General features: G+C 41.0%; 1 protein-coding gene and 1 pseudogene across 3 annotated transcripts in view; one reads left to right on the forward strand and one right to left on the reverse strand.

Annotated features, from left to right (window-relative positions):
* LOC102177587 lies at positions 1,550–2,213 on the reverse strand (annotated as a pseudogene).
* Positions 9,394–17,689, forward strand: part of FAM126A (family with sequence similarity 126 member A) — an 88,489-nt gene continuing 80,193 nt past the window's right edge. Inside the window, exon 1 of one of the 3 annotated variants that reach the window (XM_018047327.1) lies at positions 9,394–9,635. The gene's annotated coding sequence lies outside the window, so the exon portion shown is untranslated. The remainder of the gene's footprint in view (positions 9,636–17,689) is intronic. The other 2 variants (XM_018047326.1, XM_018047328.1) reach the window with 2 other exon arrangements.

The raw sequence follows: 17,689 nt of genomic DNA on the forward strand, positions 1-17,689 counted from the left end.
TCCCCATTGTCTTTCCTAGTGCTTTGTATTGTCTTAGAGATAGGATAAAATAATCTCTATTTTTTTGGTTGTGCCCTGGGGCTTAAAAGAATCGTAGTTCCCCAACCAGGGATTTGCCCAGGCCATTCACAGTGAGCGTGCAGAGTCCTAGATGGTAAAGAATCTGCCTGCAATGTAGGAGACCTGGGTTCAGTCCCTCGGTTGGGAAGATCCTCTGGAGGAGGGCATGGCAACCCACTCCAATATTCTTGCAGAGTCCTAACCACTGGACTTGGTCAGGGAATTCTCAATATCTGCTAAGTTTTTTTTTTTTTTTTACCATTACATATTTTATTTCTGTTTAATTAAGACATTTGTACTTTAACAGAGACAATGACCAATGACAAACTAGAATGCATTCACAGGAAGACAGGTTAGCTGAAGCATTAAATTGAATATTTGTTGAACAAATGCAGATTAAATGAACTAGGAGGTGAGGTGGTTTTAACCTAAAGATACAATGAAGTGAAGTGTGACGTGCTAGTTGTTCAGTCGTGTCCGACTGTTTGCAACCCCATGGACTGCAGCCCACCAGGCTTCTCTGTCCATGGAATTTTCTAGGCAAGAATACTGAAGTGGATTACCATTCCCTTCTCCAGGGAATCTTCCTGACCCAGGGATCAAACCCGGGTTTCCTGAATTGCAGGGAGATTCTTTACTGCCTGATCCACCGGGGAAGCCTGAAGATACAATAATCAAATATTGTATTTCAAATATTGTACTTCAAATATTCAGAGGGCTGTCACACAAAAAAATGAAAAATTTATTCAGTATCTCTCCCGAGGGCAGAACTTGACCCAAGGGATAAATATAAACAATCAATAGGCTGCAGGACTGTACAAAGTGTATCACTTAACAGCTTCTTTCCCAAATAATGCATTCCACCCATACATTTTCCTTCTTCTGAAAGGAAATAATACAAATGAATATTTCCCATGAATGTTTTAAGCTCATTCTCATAGCAAGTCCTCCGCTGCCAGCAATGGATGTAGTCACACTCTCAGAAAAAGAAATCCAAAGTTAACAAATTGTTTTACTAAGGAAATGATCTTTTCTTCCTCAGCTCTCAGTATTTTATATTTGTGATTCTCAGGAGGTGAGAGGAAAAGAGCATATTCTCCAAAGAGGATAAATTAGGGTCCTCAGCAATTCAGATACTGCCCCTGGGGACAGTCTCCTCAAACTGTCAGTGCAGCTATCAACCTGTGGTACAGATGGGAGTGTGTTGTGCGCTGGGGCGGAAAAAAATAACTGACAACTGCTGTTCTACACAAAGCAGGAAGGCAGTATTTTATGAGTCAGTAGGAAATATAAACTGACTGCATAATACTGATGGGCTCCATCAAAACTGTCAACTGTTAAAAAATGAGAATTGTTTCAACAACTATTATAATTTAGTTTATATTATATATATTATATTATATAGGTATTTTATCAAATATTTAGGAATGTTAAGGTGCTTAATCCATCCGATAAAATTGAAAATAAACACTTTACATTTCTCTATTTGTCAGTATTCAGGATTTGGAAGGTGGATCTTGAACTCAGAATGATAAATGATAAGGAAAGCCACATAGTCAGGGAGTCGGGCTAACTGCTGCCCACTGGGAATGGGTGGAACAGGGACAGGCTGTGATAAGGGAATAAACCTGTTAAAGGAAATATCCAGGGCCCCTGCAAGTGGCTTTTTGGGCATGACCATCCTTGTGGTGGCATCAGCCTGCCATCCTGCTCTAGTATACCTTTCACACCTTCTTCCACTGGAAGTCCAACAAAGGTTGCAAGATAGCAGGTGATGACAATAGATGCATATGTTTAAGAGACCAGGGAGAAGGCTCCTCTCCAGGTTACATCTCTAAGCACTTCCGTGATTGGCTGGACCATCACAGACCACTGGTGAGCTAGGATAGTGGAATAGATTCTGGAGAAATCTCTCTGCCAAATTCTTTGTCCTACTGACCAAGTTCAGAATTTGCAGGTTTTATAGCATGTAGTATCCTTTTTCAAAAGTTTCCTGTATTATTCATGTCATTATGGAGCAGATATAAATTTAGAAGCTGACCATACACTGGGGGTGTAACAATTTCCCCTGAAGCCTCAAGCTCCTAGTTCTCCTACTGATCTAGCAACTTTCTGAAACTAAAGGAGCTTGCCACCATCATTGCCACTGGCATTTTCCTGGCTGGTCCTGCCGCTGTACCTCCCCACAGAGCCAGACCCCAAACTCCGCTAATTTATTTGTGACCAATGTGATTTCTTCTCTTCCTGGTGTAATTCAAATTTGAAAAAAATCCTTGAGAGTGACTTTAAGGATTAGTATCATGATACAAACCATAGAGGTAGAGGTTTGGGGGGACGATACCCTCTAAAAGACACAAGGGTGCTGGGCCTGGACATGTGTCCCACGCCTGTGCTGAGGACGTGCCTCGAGTAAACAGAGAACTCTAGAGAAGGTGTTCCTTGTTTTTGCTGACATAATGGGTATCAAGAGAGAACAGCTTGACAGAAGACTGAGTCACTTTAGTATGATGGTGGAGGAAAAGAGGGTGATGGGCTTGTCCTTACTGAAAACTGGTTATGATGTAAAATTTGCTCACTGGAACTTTTTTTTTTTTGGCAGAAATATCAGGGTGTGGTGATAGTGACTAAGTAAATGAGAGCAAAGTTGAAAAATAGAAGTATTATTCTTACATTAGACTCTCTTAACTCAAGAATTACAGACCAGAGTGAACGCGTTGGCAAAACTCTTTGGGGATGCGCCGCTTCCTGCTCTCTTTATTATCCTTCTTGCAGCTGGGCTTCAACTTCCCAGACTTATCTACTCTTCAGCTAGTACTTGTGCTTCTCAAATTGCTTTGACGGTACCACTGGGCAAGGGAACGAAGGAAGTGTGTGGCTCTGTTGATGCCTCTATTCTCTGGGTGAGAGATTAACACATGAGAAACAGTTTGGGAACAAAGTTGTTCAATCAATTGTTCAACAATTGATACACAATGAAGTGTTAGACTGAATACAACTGAAATACGCATCTGACGAATGCAGTAGGCTGAAAAGCAGAGAAATCAGGTTTCCAGTTGGTGTATGGACATGTGGATAGGTGTGAAAACCTGAAAAAGATTTATCAACCATATGGAGACAGAGGATGAAAACTCCTGTCTTTTCAGGTTCTTCTTTATTCTGTGTTCTGAAGTTCCTCTTTACTATTGCGGGTCACCAAAGATGGCACAACACCTTTCCGCTTCCTCTGGGAGCTGTGTTTGTCACAGTTGTCTATATATTTTCTGTGTTTTCTGGGACCTCATTTGGAAAAGAAAATCTGCATACAAGTTTATGCGTCTCTATTAAATAAGCACTGATGGGGTCTTTTGCTTGTGAGCAATAACAAGAGCTTCTCCGCGGCATTTATGAGTGCACTTTAAAGAATTTTGAATAATTCACTGGCTAAGAGTAAAAGAAAGAGTGTTTAACCAGGTTTGCTTGGGCAGAATTAACAATAAGTGATGTCCAGTCTGCTGCCTCTTCACCATAAAAATAATGTATTTTTTTTTTTTGGTTGCAAAACTAACACTTGTTTATTATAGAACATTTGGTAAATTAAAAACATATATGAAGAAGAAAATAAAATTCAGTCATAATTCCTCCATGCTTACATGTCCCTGACATATGTCCGAGACATGAACATTTGCACAATTGTGACTATGTCATATTGGAGTTTTGTACCCATCTTTTTCCCATGTCATAAAATATTTTTCAGAAACATGATTTATAAAACCTGCAAAACAAGACCCCCTAAACAATAATTCTTCTAGAAAACACTGGTTAATAAAATGTCTTAGAAGATACATGTGGATATTTGTTATTTCTAGTCACTTGAAGGTAGTAGTTAATAATTAGGCTTTCCACGCCTATTCATACGACTTTTTAGAAATATGAAAAAGATTGGCTCTACTGTTAAAAGATAAGAGAAAAAAAGATTTTTCCCCTTAAAATATCTGTTACAAAGGTATTGAAATTTTAGCTTATGATTTTTTTTTAAGCTGTAGAGAATATTGTTTTCTTTCTAGGATTTAGTCCTAGAAAAACCTGGAACCAACCTTGGAGGATAAAATTCTCTTTGCAAAATGCAGTTGATCCAGCTTCTTTCACTTGATCCATGATTCTGGAAGTCTGCTTATTGGTTCATACAAGCATTTATATGTGCAGATCCCGCAATTTACTTAGAATATCCTAGGTGATGCAGAGGGGAACCTTGTAGGACTCTGGAAACAGTTGGTTCTTACAGATGCTGAACACAAACACTGGAAACTGGAGTGATTCAGGGCAGCAGTGGAAAATGGGTTATTTCATTGTTCCCTCAATAGCAGAATTTCATTGGTCCCCATCTTTATTATGGTGACATGTTCTACTTGGTCTCTATTTCTACTGCTCCTTTGTTACCAATTACTTCATCCCCTACTTTTTACGTCTTTTCTCTTGCTGATGGCTTCAGTTTACTCAGAACTTACCCCTCTCAAGGCTTCTCAGGGCTTCTTTCTACACCTAGCTTCTGCACCCATCACATGATTGATTTTCTCTTCCCATTTCCAGTTCATATTCTTGAAAGAGAAAGGGCTTAGGTAGTCACCACCACCCCTGTTTGGGTGGAGTGTTCACATCATTAGGCCTGGCTTCCCTTGACCAGCATAGTTCTAAGAAGGGCGTTGTGTGGGGTAGATCATGCCTGTGGCCACTGCTGGAGGCACTCTCAGAAGGGGAATCTGGCATGGCATAGCAAGACAGAATGAGTTCTCAGCACACTCTTTTTGTTTTAAATTAAAAAAAAATATGTTTTAACATACTTGCCACTAATGTGACATGTTCTTCATATTTTTTTCAAGGTAAAATCTTTTGGCACTTTCACTTAAAATAGTCATGGTACATAGAAACAAAGAATAGATTGGTGGTTACCAAGGGCTAGAGACTGGGGGAAATGGGGAGATACTACTGATCAAAGGGTACAAATATCTAGTTATGAGATGAATAAGTTCTGGGATATAATGTACAGCATGCTGACTACAGTTAACAGTACTGTATTGTATACTTAGAAGTTGCTAAGGGGGTAGATCCTAGATGTTCTCATAACAGCAGCCAAAAAGAAAAAAAAGTTAACTATATGAAGTAATAGAAGTGTTAACTAATCTTATTGTGGTAATCATTTCACAGTCTGTGTATATAAAATTATCATGCCACATATCTTAAACTTACACAATGCTATATGTCAACTCTATCTCAAAAACCTGGAAGAAAGTTGTCATATTACCCAGATGTTTTACAGCTAACTTTAATAGAAATATATTTGAGCTAAATTTTTCTTCAAGTTTCTGAAATTTATTAGCATAAAATATATAATGTTCAACTGACTTTGTAATGTTCAATTGGCATTTAATAAAGTTATTTGCAAGAAGGTAAAAACATTTTAATAGTGTAGAATTATGCCTGTGGATACTAGAGACTCGCAAAGATGGGTAGTTAAGGTTTGGAATATGCTGACTTTCATAAAGAGGTTAAAAGCATTTCCCTTTTGAAACAGAATGTTCTTGGGCATTTTCCTAGTGCTTTGCTGCTAAAATATAAATGGTTATGTGTAACTATTAATTGCAGAGTGTTACTGTTGGAAATTGTTTTTGTTTGCACAAATTGTGACAGGAGAGGGGACCACAAACATAAACTTGAGTTTTGGTTTTACTCTGACTTAGAGGGATGGTGACTAAAATTGCCTTCTGTATCATCTCACCACTGTAAAACAGGAAGTGAAGTCAGCCAATAAATTGCTTCCTCTCTTTTTGCGGAAAGGAAACAAATATATAAATATATATGGGCAGTCTCAGTTTCTTGCCACTCAATCCATCCTATGTACGATCTTGAGTTAGCGTTAGTGAAATGTTATGATGTCATTCCCCTGTTTACAACCCTGGGAGTATGTTAGATTCACTTGGAAAGCTTTTAAAATAAACTCTATATCCAGGCCCTGTACCCCAGTTTTCTGATTTATTTGATGTGGGCATTTCTATTTTTGAAAGTCATCCCAAGCAACTCTAAGGAACAGACAGGAAGCTACAGGCAAACTGACAGAATCTGAACATTGGAGTTGGCTTTCAAGGCACTCTATTGTCTTCCTCCAACCTAGCTTGCCAGGCTCTGGCCAGTTCAAAGGCTTCCCATGTCTTCTGTAGGCTGCTTGTTTTTCCGTTCTTCTGTCTCTTTTCCAGGAATTCCAAGAGTTTCCTTCTCACACTTTCCAAATTCAAATTTCTGCCCATTTTTCAAGACGTGGCTCAGTTTTTACCTCCGCCTGTGATGCTTTGCCTTCTCCAGCCACTCTCAACTGGAAAGCTTGCTCCCTAATCTGAAGTCACACAGCAGTTATTGCCTAGCGCTGAACAATGAATCAGTCATGTACTGGTCTGTGCCATCTCTCCTATTGTTGTGATAAGTGATGAAACTTTGCTTTACTTTTCACCTCTTTGTTACCCAAAGACCTACACTATGAGCTTCTGACATTCCTTTGTATGCTTGACAAGTTGGTTCTGTGTATAGTGCAGGAAGTCAGTAAGTATTTGCCTCCATTTCCCATTTCCGAAGGTGTGGTTTGGCACTTTGTCTCTGCTGGAATCTTGCCCTGCTCCTACTGGGCCTTCTTGCCAACAGACTCTCTGGCTCTTTAAATCAGGCCAACATATCCAGTGTCCCATAGGGCTGATTGCCAGTAAAACTGATTCCGTGTATACTCCTCTGCTCACCCTTGCTCTCTCTCTATTTTTTGATCCAGCTGAGGCTTTGGCTTTCTTTCCCTCTCTGACCCTTCTCTCTCCTACTCTCTATGCTATCAGGACTTGATGGCAGAATTCAAGTTCCTGGGATCTGCCTGCTTGCCTTCTGTGAGAATGTTAGAGTACAACACACTCTCCGGATCTTATCCCTCTTCCTTCAGCCAACACTTCCCCTGACTCTGGCCCAGCCGGCCTAAATTATACTGCCAATCCTCCACTAGTACCCTGGTCTGCTGCTGCTGCTGCTAAGTCGCTTCAGTCATGTCTGACTCTGTGTGACCCCATAGATGGCAGCCCGCCAGGCTCCCCCGTCCCTGGGATTCTCCAGGCAAGAATACTGGAGTGGGTTGCCATTTCCTTCTCCAATGCAGGAAAGTGAAAAGGGAAAGTGAAGTCGCTCAGTCGTGTCCGACTCTTAGCAACCCCATGGACTGCAGCCCACCAGACGCCTCCATCCATGGGATTTTCCAGGCAAGAGTACTGGAGTGGGTGCCACTGCCTTCTCCAGTACCCTGGTCTAGTGGAGGTGAAAGTGACAAGAAATCTAGTGACAAGATTCCTGTCAAAGGAGAGACAGGCACTGTCTTTAAGATTCTCACCCTCTAAGAGAAAACTGATTGTATTGTTCACATGATTATAAGCTTCTGTTGGTTCATGATTGCCTGTAGAATAAAGTCTAAGCCTGAGCTGTTCAATATGGTAGTTATTAAAATTCAGATAAAAAATTGCGTTTTTCTTCTGGTGGTGCTAGTGGTAAAGAACCTGCCTGCCAATGCAGGAGATTAAGAGATGGGAGTTTGATCCCTGGATTGGGAAGATCTTCTGCAGAAAGGCATGGCAATCCGCTCCAGTACTCTTGCCTGGAGAATCCCTTGGATAGAGGATCCTGGTGGGCCATGGTCCATGGGGTCACGAAGAGTTGGACACAACTTAAGTGACTTAGCATGCATGCTGTGCCATATTTCAAGTGCTGGATAGCCACTTGTGATTAGCCTACTGGACAACACAAATATAGAACATTTTCACCATTACAGAAGTCTCTGCTGGACAATGCTCATCTACATAACTTAGTGTAGCTAGTATGGCCTTTATAATCTCTTTTTATAATGTTTTGTTCTAGCTTAATTTTTGGCTGCTACTTACCTTTCAAGCCTACTGACTTTCTCAGTGTTCCCCAGCCACTAAGAGCCCTTTCACAGCTCTGCGTCTTTGAACTTGCTGTTCCTGCTTCCTGAAATGCCTTTTGATTTTCTTCTTTGGCAAACTCCCATTTAACCCCCCCCCCTTTTTTTTTTTTTACTATTTATTTGGCTGCACCAGGTCTTTAGTTGCAGCATGTGGGATTTAATTCCCTTACCAAGGATTGAACCCAGGCACCCTGCGTTGGCAGCTTGGAGTCTCAGCCACTGGACCACCAGGGAAATTCCCTATTCACCTTTTTAAGATCCAACTCAAATATTACCTTGGTTGTGAAGTTCCCTGACTTTCCTAAACACAATAATTTTTCCTGCGTTCCCTTGGCTCATTGAACCTGGCTCTGTTGCCCTTATCACCATATTTTACTATTTGCTTATAAATCTGTCTATTCTCTTGGATGGCGGATCCTGATCTACAGATCTACCCTAATGAGCACCTGAAGTTGTTTGCTTGATGCTCTTTCAATATTAAGTAATATGTTTTCTTACTGTGGGCTTGTTATTTATGTTTGCCATGTTTGAAAAGATCTTGGTGCTTTAGAAGTTCTTCTTTCTTAAAAACTAGAGTGGCTTCCTGTCTTTCAGGATGAAAGTTCATTTTCTTTCTAATTAATTCTGATGGGACTTGAGAGGGATGTGGTAGGAGAAGCTGACAAGATAAAAAACAGAGTAACTATATGTAGGAAACAGTTCGGTTGTGCTTAGGTTCCAGTCGTTACATAAAATATTTAGTATTTAGGAGAAGGGAAGGGAGGGAAGATGAAGGGGAAAAAACAAAAAAACAGCTCATGGAGCGGATACTGTGGAATTGTGTTTGACTTTTTCCAGACTAAGGCCAAAAGCAGTGATATATGAGGAAAAGAGTTTTTATTACCTATTTGCAAAAACGTATTTTATTACCATTTCCCTCCTCCTACCCCCCCACTCCCACCCCTCACTTCAGGATTTAAGGTTTTGAGAAATTCTGGTGACTTAAATTACTGTGAAGTAAATCCTTCTGACCAAAGAAATAAAGCAATTAAAATATCAATTAGTTTCTCTTCTGCGATTATGGTGAACATCATTCCGAAAGGCTTGTTTTCTTCTGGAAGAGCTGTAAATACTAAAGGCTGAGTCCAACAGACCTTCTCTGATCACTATCACCTAGTTGCAGCTTCAATCTTAACAGTCAATCATCTCCCCTTGGGGACGCCGACCACGCCTTATCGCTCAGACCACGCCCACCAACTCTCCCTCCCTCCCACCTCGTGGCCCCGCCCCGGGCCTAGCAAAAGAAAATTTTCATTGGTGGAGAAGTTGCTCTGATGCCGCCCCAGCGAGCGGCGATAGGCCGAGCTGGCGTGGGGCGGTGGTGGTTGGCTGCCTGAGGACGGGTCTCTGGTCTTGCCCGTCAGAGTTGCTGGCGGCAGTGGCGGCGCTCGGGACTGGGTTGTCAGTCAGTGAGCGGAGGGGGAAGATGGTTTGCCAGGACCCGTTCTGCTAGGAAGAAGGCGGGGGCAGGTGGTGCTGCTTATTCGGAGCAGCAGCCGTCGCTGTCGTTGCGGGCCAGACAAGTCGCGGTTCTGGAGGTCGAGCTTGGAGAGCCGCTCTGGTAAGTCCTGCGGAGAGAACCGCGCCGGGCCCCCAGGGCGGCCGGCGACCGATAACTTTTTTTGTCAGGGAGGAGCCGGGGCGAGGCGACGGAGGGGAGGGGGCCGGGACTTTGTCCCCGGGGCGGCGGCTTCGTTGCGGGTAACGGCTCCAGCGCGAGGCGCCGCGGATGAGTGCTAGACTGTGCTGGACGCCCAGGCGTCCAAGGGTCTGCGGGAAGGAACTCGGTGGTAGGCTGCGGCCGGCGGCTTCTCGCCCCGAAGTTGGGCGCAGCCCGCCTGCTGCCTGGGCGGCGGCAGCTTTGTGCGCGAGGACTCGGGTCTTTCTCCTTCCCCGGCGAGGAGCCTTCCGACCTCCGGGCGTGACCTGGGTGCAGCCGCCCCTCGCGGACCAGCCGCCCTTCCGCCGGGTTGCCTGGGGTGGGACACCCCCACCGCCCTGCAGCGGCTGATGCTCCGGTCCGACCTCTCCTACCCCTCCCACCCCTCCGACTCCTCCTTCCCACTTCAGCGAGGCTGCAACTACCCGTCCAGTCTAATGGCCAAAATGGTCACTGTCGCCCCCCTCGTCTTGGAAAGCAACATTCTTCCCGGTTCCCCCACAAGTCGGAGAGATTCACAAAGCAGCCGCGATTCTTTCCTTGGTTATTTACACTGGTGAGCTCTTCATCAGCCCTTACCATCTTTTTACTATGAGTTAGTCCTCCCCAGCTGGTGGTGGTTTAGTCGCTAAGTCATGTCCGACTCTTCTAATATACTCGAGAATCGTCAGGGTTTTGTCCGAAAATTGTTGCGTTGAAAGACCCGCCGAAGTTTGCACGCTCTGGCAGAACTGGGTATCCCCGCTTCGGTGTGTACATGTGTGCGTTATTCCCTCAGGGTATAGACGTTTCTGAAATTTTAAAATTTTGCCCTGGTGGTTTCCTACTGCACAGGATCGGTTCTCCGATACACTATCACACGCCGGGCAGCCGCTCGGCTTTTCAGGTAGGGAGAGTTTGTTCAGCGGGCAGCTGCTGCTTATCTTCTGAGACCGTCCTACCGGCTGTAGGGCCAAGCTGTCCTTTGGCAAATTATTTGTCCTTTGGGTCACACAGTAGTTTTTGTAGCAGGTATGCCGCCTCTTTATTCGTGTATCACTTTACAGTTTGAAATTTTCAGCTTTTAAAACCTTATGTACATAAAGTCATAAATACTGATGTAACCCTGAGTCAATGTAGTAGTCCTGGGAGGCTTGTTTTCCATAAGAACATTCTCTTAACATCCATAGATCACTACTCTGCGTGCCCCCCCGCCCCGTCCCCCAATTTCTAAGCATTTTTCTTTAGGTTAACACATTTTAAGTCCCAGAGCACCATATTTTTGAAGCGCAGGCAAGAAAGAAAGAAAAAAAATCTTTAGGATATGCTTGGCTGGCCAATAGTAGCTTCAGAGTCGGCTGTTCTAATACTTCATTTCAACAAAGTGGCAAGGGAGAAAATCATTGCCTGTTTTAGAAAATAAATTCTGGATTTGGCGTATTTATCCTTTTTTGATTTACTATAGCTATAACAACAAAGGGTTTTAAGCCCTCTTAGTTACCGGAACTAATTAACAGTATCTGGGTATGGACATCAGATGAAGCATTGGTTAAGTCAGTGTGTTATCCCTGCTGTGCTTCGTTTTTTTGTTGTATTCCTGTTTTATGAAATCTGCTCTCCATTGCATTTTTAGAGCAATGGTGTTTTGACAGAGTTTAAATATATCTTGTAGTCAACTGTTTTATTCAGGATCCTGTTGCCTGATATTTATTTTATAATGAATATTAGGAGATCTTTAAAAAAATGTTAGTATCAAGACTATTTTGGCCCTATCAAGTTTGCATCTTGTAAATAATCGAAATTATGTCAGACATAAATTTGCATTACCCCAGGCCGAATAGGTGTACAAAATGAATGTATACAAAAATGAATGTCACAGCTCTTGTCATCTAGGAACTTACTATGCCATATACAAGTCAGGTAAATAAAGTAACAATTATAATACTCTGTGATGAGTGTGAATAGAGATTTGCCTAGCATTGTAGGTGAGCAGAGTAGGAGATGGCTAACTCAGCCTGGATGTATGTAAAGTTGGGGCACGTAGTCGAGCTTTAAAGTATGGTATAATTTTGCCAATTGCATGAGCTTAGTGAATACCTTTCCAGGAAAACAGAGTAAGTGAGAAAACAAGGAGGCAGGAGCAACCCTGGCAGTTTAGAGAAGTCTTTGTTGGTGACAAGTCCAAAGTTAGTAACATTGGTCTTGACTTGAATGCCTGGGTTAGATGGGAAAACGGTGGAAGATGAGATCAGTGAGGGTGGTAGAGGCCCAACCCAGGATGTTGTATCCTTGGCTAAGGGGGTTGCATTGAAAATGATGAATAAGAAACCACTTAATGGATTTGTGTTTTGGATCCTCATTCTGGTAGAGTGAGGTAGAACCTGATAGATACTGTCACCTCAGGAAAGAAGGGAGGAAGAATCTAGAATCCTGAGGGTTTGACTTGGTTCCATTGATTGGAAATGAGTTGCACATAAAAGGAAGATGATGCATTCTACATTGGATTTTTTGAATTTGAGGAAACTGTGGGACATGCTTCAGCAATACGTGAGCCGTGAACTTCCTGATGTTCAAGCTGGTTTTAGAAAAGGCAGAGGAACCAGAGATCAAATTGCCAACATCCGCTGGATTGTGGAAAAAGCAAGAGAGTTCCAGAAAAACATCTATTTCTGCTTTATTGACAATGCCAAAGCCTTTGACTGTGTGGATCACAATAAACTGTGGAAAATTCTGACAGAGATGGGAATACCAGACCACCTGACCTGCCTCTTGAGAAATCTGTATGCAGGTCAGGAAGCAACAGTTAGAACTGGACATGGAACAATAGACTGGTTCCAAATAGGAAAAGGAGTACGTCAAGGCTGTATATTGTCACTCTGCTTCTTTAACTTATATGCAGAGTACATCATGGGAAACGCTGGACTGGAAGAAACACAAGCTGGAATCAAGATTGCCGGCAGAAATATCAATAACTTCGGATATGCAGATGACACCACCCTTATGGCAGAAAGTGAAGAGGAACTCAAAAGCCTCTTGATGAAAGTGAAAGAGGAGAGTGAAAAAGTTGGCTTAAAGCTCAACATTCAGAAAACGAAGATCATGGCATCCGGTGCCATCACTTCATGGGAAATAGATGGGGAAACAGTGGAAACAGTGTCAGACTTTATTTTTTGGGGCTCCAAAATCACTGCAGATGGTGACTGCAGCCATGAAATTAAAAGACGCTTACTCCTTGGAAGGAAAGTTATGACCAACCTAGATAGTATATTCAAAAGCAGAGACATTACTTTGCCGACTAAGGTCCGTCTAGTCAAGGCTATGGTTTTTCCAGTGGTCATGTATGGATGTGAGAGTTGGACTGTGAAGAAGGCTGAGCGCTGAAGAATTGATGCTTTTGAATCGTGGTGTTGGAGAAGACTCTTGAGAGTCCCTTGGACTGCAAGGAGATCCAACCAGTCCATTCTGAAGGAGATCAGCCCTGGGATTTCTTTGGAGGGAATGATGCTAAAGCTGAAACTCCAGTACTTTGGCCACCTCATGCGAAGAGTTGACTCATTGGATAAGACTCTGATGCTGGGAGGGATTGGGGGCAGGAGGAGAAGGGGATGACAGAGGATGAGATGGCTGAATGGCATCACTGCCTCGATGGACGTGAGTCTGAGTGAACTCCGGGAGTTGGTGATGGACAGGGAGGCCAGGCGTGCTGCGATTCATGGGGTGGCAAAGAGTTCGACACAACTGAGTGACTGAACTGAACTGCACTGTGGGACATTTGGATGAAGATGTAGATAGGTGTTTGAATGTAGGATGTGGAACTTGTAAAGGAAATCAGGAATAGAGGGAAGATGGGTTGAATTGAAGGAGCTGTATTGACTTGGGAATGTTGAAATGACTCAGATTGGAAAAGACTTAGCATAATAAAAAGCAGCAATTGGAGAACAGACAAATAAAAGGCAGACAGGTGGAAGAATAGTGTGAAAGAGAATTAGTTAGTTAGTATTAGAAAGATAGGAGGAACTTCAAGAAGGATGCCAAGGGTGGAGAAGTTTTCAAATAGAGGAGGAATGGGTCAACAATTTTGAAGGCTTTAAAGAGGTGTCAAGTAAGATGACTCCAGGACCAGTGAATTTGTCAGGAGTTCATAGGTGACTTTAACAAGTACAGTTTTAGCTGAGTAGTGGTTCAGAAACTAGTCTCCAGAAGACTGAGAAAGAATGTTGTTTGGTCCGACTCTTTGTGACCCATGGACTGTAGCATGCCAGGCTTCCCTGTGCTACACTATCTCTTAGAGTTTGCTCAAACTCATGTCTGTCAGCCATCTCATCCTCTTTTGCCTCCTTCTCCAGCCCCCAGTCTTTCCCAGCATCAGGGTCTTTTCCAATGAGTCGACCCTTTGCATCAGGAATGGATGATGAAAAAGTAGACATGCTTGCCTGGGGCGTTTTAAGAAAACTAAGGAAGGAAGAGAGGATGATGGCCCTAGAGCAGTGGCTCTCAATCTTATCCACACATTTTCAAATCATCTAAGGGAGTTTTTGAGTCCTGATTTCAAGGGGGAACCCCTATCCCAATTTGAGGAGTGGAACAAGACCTAGACTTCAGTATTTATTTCAGTAGCTTTATGGAAGTACAATTGCCCTGTAATAAACTACACATATTTAAAGTGTGCAGTTGAATGTTTAACATGTTTATGTTCATTAAACCATCACCACAATTAAAATAATGAATATATCCATCACCTCCAAAAGTCTCCTAGTGCCCCTTTGTAATCTCTCTCTCAATCCCTGAAACTACTGTTCTACTTTTTATTACTGTAGATTAGTTGCATAGATATTTCACAGTTCCTTAGGAAATTCCATAGGCACAGTTGAAACTGCTGCAGAGGGATATGAGTTGAAGGGATATTATGCTTGGATTTTTTTTTATATGTGTAATGAAAGTGAGGAGTAAGAGATTAGGAAAAATGAGATATCTATTGGAACTAAGTTCCTGAGGAAATAGTAGATGGAATTCAGAGCTTTGACCAGTAAAGAAAGGAAGACAACATCTTTAACAAAGAATATGATATTAAAGATAGTGTATTTTTTGTTATCAGCATCAAGGTTGTCATCATGTAGTATGGTTCTCAGAAGTGCTCAGAAATAATTAGCATCTTAGTGTTATGAAAATGAATGCCCTGTAGAAAAGCCCCTCAAATCTAGCCCCTGGCACTACCATGTAATGCTTTGTCATTTTTTGGAGGGGACCAGATGAAATTAACAGTTTGACTATTGCTTACTGTTGAGGGCCAAGTACTGCTAGAATCTTTTTGACCCCCTTGGAGTTAAGCTGCATATCTGTACTGGAGAAAGAGAACATTTAACATTTACAAATCTGTTTAAAGCATCTTTGTTCAGAAGAAATCCTGCTTACTTGCCCTTTGGATATATGCCTTTAAAACACATTGGAGGAAAAAAATCATTCTTCTCTCTACCAAGGGAGACAGAGAAGAGTTGTGATTGGAAGTTATCAAAGGCCCACACTTTGTATCCCGAGAAAGGTAGTATCTATATTCCGCACTGTCCCTTTCACCTTTTTAAAAAATTTCAGGCTCAAGTTTTAGATGTAGGTGAAAGCTGAGCCCTGCTGGTTCTGAGGTCCAGAGTTTGTTCATCACTTGTTTCTTACTGCCTTTGGCAGGAGCTGAAAGCACGTAGTTAATATCTAAATATTATTTGACATTGCACTTGATCATAAATAAAGATGGGAGGGAAACCTTTTGTCTGGTTGTTTCCTAGAGTTCTGAAAATTTCTTTCATTGTATTGTTCAGTTACTAAGTTGTGTCTGACTCTTTGTGACTTCATGGACTGCAGCATGCCAGGCTTCCCTGTCCTTCACTATCTCCTGGAGTTTGCTCAGATTCATGTCCATTGAGTTGGTGATGCTATCTAACCGTTTTACCCTCTGCCGCCCCCTTCTGCTTTTGCCTACAAAATCTTTCATTATGATTAAAGTGTAAAAATATGATCAGATACAGAGAGGGTAGGCCTCCCTACCCTAAAAGAATAAACTATCAGTGTTAACATGATTTTGGATACTGTTGTTACTAAAGTCAAAGCAATATTGTAAACATTGTGTATTTTCTTAATTACTAATCCAATATGTAATAACTGTAGGAAGTTTGGAAAATTCAGGAAAGCCTAAATGATAAATAATATCTATAATGCCTTCATCCACTGATGGGCTTCCCAAATGGCGCAGTGGTGAAAAATCCACATGCAGTGCAAGAGATGCAAGAGACGGTGGTTCGATCCCTGGGTTGGGAAGATCCCCTGGAGTAGGAAATGGCAACCCACTCCTGTATTCTTGGTTGGAAAATTCTATGGACAGAGGAGCCTGGCAGGCTACAGTCTATGGAGCTGTAAAGAGTCGGACATGAATGAGTGACTGAATGTGTGTGCACCTGTTGATAATCATTTTTAACACTGGTGAATATCCCATAGGTCCTTTTTAATGGGATTTACTCTTTTTATTTCACCAACTGCCGCCCCCCCCCCGCCCCCACCCGCATATTGTACCTACTCTTGTTTGTTGTTGTTGACACTGTTTTGTTTCTAGGTTATTTTTACACAGTTAAATGAATGCTTACCCGAGTCAATAAAGCATTATTCTTTTACAGCATACCGTCATTTTAAATGTGTGGCTAACAGTCTAGCATTTGGATTTTCCATTGCTTATTTAACCAGCATTTCAATTGTTTAAAATTTAAGCTGTTTCCAATAATTTGATGGATTGACCATTGCTTATATCTTTTATTAAGAGAAATTCTAAAGTTAAAAGACACACATAATTATTTTTGATAGATATTAATAGATATATATTAATTAATAATTAATTGTGCTTGAGAATGCCAGCAATCTCTCCATATTAAAAAACTGCTATTTTGATATGAAAAGTCTATAAATTTCTTCATTTCATTTGTTATTAGTGACTTTAAATATTTGTATTTTTTGTGAATTATCTATTAATGTCCTTTGTTTATTATGCTATTGGATTTTAAAACCTCTTTGTGTATAAAACTATTATGTGTTGGTCAAATTGCAATGCAGATAATTTCTCCACTTTGTCATTTGCATCCTAATTTTGTTTTTGGCTTGAATTTTTAAATTTTTAAACAGATTTTTAATATTTAGTATAGCTAAATCTATCAAATTTTTCTTTTATCATATCTACCTGCTTAGACTTTCTTGTGTTTGCATATTCTATAAGTAATTACTTCTTTTTCCTTATATTACTTTCAGAATTTTAAAGAAACATTTATATCTTTAATCTATTTGAAATGTATTTTAAGGTAGAGTGGCAAGTCAATTATTTTATACTAATTACTGAATAATTATCTTTCCCCAGAGATTTTCTGTTCTGCTTCATTCGGCTATATTTTTTGCTCCAGTAATTCCAAACAGTTCTAACTACTGTAACTTTTTAATGTACCTTACTATATGGTTGTGTGAATTTGTCTTATCTTTTTCAAAACATTTTCATAATTTCTCATTTTTTTTCAGATTACCTTTAATCCAATTTGTTAAGAAAGAATTTAATTGAAAATATAAACTAATTTTTTACAGAGAGCTATGATCTCTTATGATCTATTTTAGAGATAGCTATGAAATACTTTATGGTATTTTCATCATTTCTTCAAGTCATCTTTTGTGACTCAGTGTTTTGTAGTTTTTCTTCATGTGGTTCTGCCTATTTTTAGAATTGACTTTTGGTATTTTAAAACCTCTTGTTGCTATTGTGAGTGAAATACTTTTTCATTGTATTTTAAAGAGGGTTACATCTTCCTGATGGAACATAGAAAAGTTGGTGATTTGTTGTACTATTTTCTAATTGGTCATCTTATGAAATTCTATTTTTTAAATTTGTTTTTTATGAAATTCTTAATTGTAATAGTTTCTATTGAATTTTATAATAAGGCAGTTATAGAATTTGTGAA

Source organism: Capra hircus, chromosome 4 (genome assembly GCF_001704415.2).
Source record: "Capra hircus breed San Clemente chromosome 4, ASM170441v1, whole genome shotgun sequence".
NCBI classification, from domain to species: Eukaryota; Metazoa; Chordata; class Mammalia; order Artiodactyla; family Bovidae; genus Capra; species Capra hircus.